The 5,654-nt window shown below is 32.7% G+C and overlaps 1 pseudogene; it reads left to right on the top strand.

Annotated features, from left to right (window-relative positions):
• The first annotated feature begins 2,546 nt into the window (after window positions 1-2,546).
• Window positions 2,547-4,019, top strand: LOC149569337 (serpin-ZXA-like; annotated as a pseudogene).
• Window positions 4,020-5,654: the final 1,635 nt, after the last annotated feature.

Raw genomic sequence — 5,654 nt, 5'->3', positions numbered from 1 at the left:
ATTCTTTTAAAAACTACCAAATTTCCTTTAAAATGAAATTTTCCTATATGTTATAAGTCTTCTTCCTGTTTCTTGAAAAAAAAATGAATTTGATGGCAATTTTGAGTTGATTTAGAAACTCAACAATGATATCCATTTATACAAATCATACAGAAAAATCTAAAATAAATAATTTTCTTAGCTGACATGGGCTTGTTTGAAGACCCTTTAAGAAACTTCTTGGCAAGACAAGAAGCTAATGAAAAGTTCCCAAGTGCCTTCATTTGAAGCCCCCATAGGGCCACCCACATAACCCTAGGAAAGTAGAAAAGACACCAATGAGACAAAAGGTAGAGGAAAAGACAAGTCTTCTAGGTAGAGAAATAAAATCTCCTATTATTATTTAAAGACACATGCAAAAGAAATCCTTAATGAAAAAGGCCACAAATAGAAAACATGGAATACACCACTATGTTCATCCTCAAAAGTCAAGAAATAAAGTCTAGCCTTGATAACATGGGAAGGCCTAAATAAAAGCTACGTGTTACAAAAGTTTGTACCAAAAGCCCCAATAACTATAGAACCACTAGACTCATAAAATTTACTAGATGCTCCATCAAGAATTGAGTTATAAATGATATCACCCATTCAATTGTTTACATTCATTTCAATTGGAATCTTTTGAACAACGTGATTACAATATGCTTTTTTTAATTATTCATTTGTTATGGAAATTAGACTATTTTTGAGCAATAAGCTAATTTTGAAGTATTTATTTCTCAACTTATTAGCATAATAGTATAGTATTTATCTAACTATAGATTTTTTGTTAGATGGAATCTAAAAAATTATAAGATTTATCCTTGAATTAATGTTATATGTTCTAAAGGCTAAGTCACAAAGACATTAATTATTAATGTTATCTTCAATGAATTATATAGAATGAAGAAATACATATCTTGTAATAGTTTTTTTAATGTTTTTACTATTATCTTAATGACTAGAAAATCAAAATAATCACAATTTTTGTATTAGAATAAATATAATGAATTGAGAAATTTTATTAATACAATATAAATTTAAAAATTAATAAAACTTAAATGACCCAATTATTTAAAAATTAATAAAACTTAAATGGCCCAATTATTTAAGAGAAAATCAATTACTTTTTGACTTAAAATTATTACATACACCAAAATGATTGCACATATACATTAAATATAATATGTTTTATTTAAAACTTCATGATTGAAAATTGAAATAATAAATCACGATTCTTGTTGCCATCCAACTCTAATAAGCTCAAATTATTTTTCTTCACACAATCTCAAGGAAAAGACCCCCCTATAGGGGGTCCATTAATCATTATTATTTTTGTCATACATACCAACAAAAAAATGAGAACACATGTATTAATAGCTGATTACAAATGTACCAATTGTCGAGATTTTTTTATCTGTTTTGGTTGATGATTGCCTATTTGTGCAAGTTACTATTGGAACATTTCATAAAGACTAGTGAGACATTTAGCCACAAGGACATACATTTTTGAGTGAGTGACCATTGGTGTTGAACATAGTGATTATCGGGCGAGAGTTTTGAAATGACACTTTTGGACCACTATGGGGTCCACATTCCCTATAGAGAGAGTCATGAATACTCAAAAGTAAAAACCTTAGCTTTTCAAGATTCACCAAAAGAAATCAGCAAAATTAGACTTAGAATTTAAGATATCTAGACACACAAAATCAACTTGAATAACTACTATAACTTTTCCCCTATATCTAATAGCCTTAAGTGTGAAAAGCCTCTTTCAATACAATGTTGACAACAACTTATTTTCTTTACAAAACTCATTAATCTCTTACCCAACATGAACATTAAGGAGAAATTCTATATTTGTGCATATTATCATAAAGTGTGAAAAACCTCTTTCAATACAATGTTCACAACAGCTTATTTTATTTACAAAACTCATCAATCTCTTAACCATCGTGAACATCGAGGAGAGTTTCTATATTTGTGCGTATTATTCTAAAATGTGAAACCTTTTTGAATTCAATGTTCACAACAAATTGTTTTCTTTAAAAAAAAACTCATCAATCTCTTATCCAACGTGAACATCGAGGAGAATTTCTATATTTGTACATTTACTTTATTGACTTATTAGAAATGTGGATAGGAAAATCATTTTCCAGTTGTTTGCCTGTAATCGAACAAGTTTAAGATATCAGAGAAGGTGGAGTGTCCACTAATTTTATTTTAAAACTAATATATATAGTCCAAACTTATTCATATAACTTATTCAAAATGCACTGTTTAATACTACGAATACTATCCACGCGATTTAGCTGGGTTTGCGTTGGATTGTAAGTTTTCCAGCAGCAATTATCAAAAACTAAAAATACCACAACATTTATGTATATGACAAAGTTAAGCCGGCAAATATATGACAATGTTAAGACGGCAAACAGACGGCAGATTTCAAGACGAGATCCCCAATGCTTTTATGTTTTCTATTTATTGTTAAAAACATTGTACTCAAGCATACATTGATCTGTGAGAGAATGGCTATCCACGCTTCAGTTCACAGTCAAGGAAAATTTTCCATTAGTTTTCCAAAGAAAGCACTACAAGAAAGTGCAGACGAGAAAAAGAACTGTGTGTTTTCTCCGCTGAGCATATCTGTTGCACTGAGTTTGGGTGCAGGTGGAGCGAAGGGTACAACATTGGACCAGATTTGCTCTTGTCTTAACATGAAAGATGTCGATCAATTGCATCAAGTTGCTTCTGATCTCATTAATGTAGTTTTAGGAAATGACAGTGCTACGGGAGGTTCTCATCTGGCATTTGTGAATGGAGTATGGGTGGATCAGACCATTACGTTGAAACCCAATTATAGAGATATTCTGAAGAATCTATATAATGCTGAAGCTAGCTCCGTAGATTTTATCAAGTATATTTCTATGTATTCCTGTCAATCATGAAGTGTGATAGTCCTGGAATTTACTAACCCGTGTTTCAAAAGTATTTAGTGTAATCTGGATTGAATATATGGTTTACTTTACCTGGATCGAATATATGATTTGATAATGAATCCTAGAATTTCTCCATGGTATTATGGTGTTGACAATCACAGAATTATCACTGGTAATATGCCTTGTTACATAAATTTTGAAAGCTTCCTTTAATAGTATTCTGACACAATCTGCCATTTAACCAACTTGACCTGATTTCTTTCCCTTTTGCTGACTTTTGTAAGCCAAATGAAGTAAGAATGGAAGTGAATAAATGGGCAAAAAGTGAGAGCAAGGGGAAGATAGAAGAGTTCCTTTCACCTGATTCTGTAGATGAAGAAACCATGCTGATTTTGGCAAATGCTTTGTATTTTAGTGGCACATGGCTGAAAAAATTTAATTCCTCTGCAACCAAAGAAGGTACTTTTAATTTACTGAATGGGGAGAGTGTGCAAGTGCCCATGATGACTACCAGAAAGAATCAACTTATCAAAGTAGTTGATGACTGCAAAATTCTACGCCTTCCCTATTTGCCAGGAGAGGACAAGCGGTCCTTCTCAATGTATATTATACTGCCTAATGACATCAATGGTCTGCCTGAAATGGAGAGAAAGCTTGATCTTACTTTTCTGGAGAAACATCTGTCCAGCAGTAGAAGTACGTAGTTTTCAGCTTCCTCGCTTCAAGATATCATCTAGTGTTAATGCAACTGAGATCCTGAAAAAGATGGGACTGGTCTTGCCCTTTAGTGAAGATGATGCAAACTTTGATGAAATGGCCGAGGCGAATGTGGACGAGCGTCTCTACATTTCAAATGTATTTCACAAATCATTTGTGGGGATTGACGAAGTGGGCACTGAAGCAACAACTGTCACTGCATGCCGGCATGCGATGGCGGTGTGAGCACGCACGTACCCGATAGAGGACTTTGTAGCTGATCATCCATTCATGTTTGCGATCAAGGAAGACAAAAGTGGAGCTATCCTCTTTGTTGGATATGTACTCAATCCATTGGAAAGCTAATCCTGTTAGAATTTGACCAAGCCGTGTAGCTTAAGACCAGTTTCAGAAAAGGGACACAACACAAATTGGATACTCATCTCATTACCGCTGTCAATGTTTTTTTGGCGACTTCTTTTTGTTTTTGATAACTCTGAGAATTTCAAAATAAATGGCGTTTTCTCGTTTTGAGTCCATTCTAGTGTGTAGATATAAATTGTAAAAATTTTAATTGAGTCTCTTCTAATCCGATGATATGAGTCAGCTAATTGATAAAGATAATAAAAAGGAAGAACAGCTAATATAATTGCTTTAATCCAAGTCATCCATGTCCTCCTATTGTATCACTCAGAGACTAAGGTGTGTCAAATCTCCTCATGATCACCGACATAGGAAGGGTTACAGTTTGGTGTTCTTAAATGAACCATACGTATTCCTTGGTGATGAGCAGCAAAAGGGAAAAAAATATATATAACAGAACAAAATAAAGTAACAGCAGAACAGAGGAATAAGAAACAGAATTAAATATAACAGAGAAGTGCACTTAAAAAGCAGCTTTATTGGAATAAGCACTATGAACTTTTGTTACACAAAACTTTAAAAGACATTCATATTTATAAGATCTATAGAACTTTCTAGAAATCTGATATGTAGAGGCTTACGGTACAAGCAAAAACTTCTGGAGTCTTCACAAATGGATGTTTCCAGATACTGTAATAAATGCATTCATATTTATCAGCTCTGTAGAACTTTCTAGAAATCTGATTTATAGAGGCTTTGGTGGAAGCAAAAACTTCTGGAGTCTTCATAGATGGATGTTTCTGGATACTGCAATAAATGTCCAGCTACTCTACTATTAGATAAACATTATTCTGATACTCCCATTATGTTTATTTGGAGAAGATAGGAACTTCCTTGAGTTGTAATAGATTTCTAAATTTTGTAAAAAAATTTGACAATAGACAATGCTTTTGTAAATATATTAGCAACTTGATTTCCTATTCCACAAAATTGTAGCTCCAAATCTTTACTTTCAAATAGATTTCCAACAAAATGATGATGCACTTTTATATGCTTGTACCTTGTATGATATATTGGATTTTCTCTAGCTTGATAGCACTTTGACTATCACAAAATATTGTAGTTGGAGAGCCTTGTGAATGGTGTAATTCTTCAAGTAATTGCCTAAGCCACAATGCTTCTTGAGATGCCTTTGATGAGTCAAAATATTCAACTTTTTTTTATGAGAGTGACACCATTGATTGTTTCTTGCTGCTCCATAAAATTGGTCATGATCCAAGATTGCAGATATATCTCGAAGTTGATTTTATATCATCAATGTCACCTATATAATCAAAATTTAAAGATCCAACTAAAGTACGTTCTCCTCTATATTTTTATTCAATGCCAAGCTAGTAAGTACCCTTAATGTATCTTAATATTCTTTTTACTGATGTCCAATATTCAATGTGTGGATCTGCCATGTACCTGGATACATTACCAACCGCATATGCAATATTTGGTCTAGTTATAGTAAGATAAAAAGATTACTAACAACCTGACTATACAATTTTTCATCCATCATCTTTTGAGTAGAGTTAGTACTCAACTTCAATCCTACTTCGCATGGTGTATTAGATGGTTTACAATCACTCATAT

Source organism: Cupressus sempervirens, chromosome 3 (assembly GCF_028749045.1).
Source record: "Cupressus sempervirens isolate cs-2001-9-10 chromosome 3, ASM2874904v1, whole genome shotgun sequence".
Lineage (NCBI taxonomy): Eukaryota > Viridiplantae > Streptophyta > Pinopsida > Cupressales > Cupressaceae > Cupressus > Cupressus sempervirens.
The sequence above is the reverse complement of the archived record's forward strand: the minus strand, read 5'-3'. Positions and strand labels throughout refer to the sequence as shown.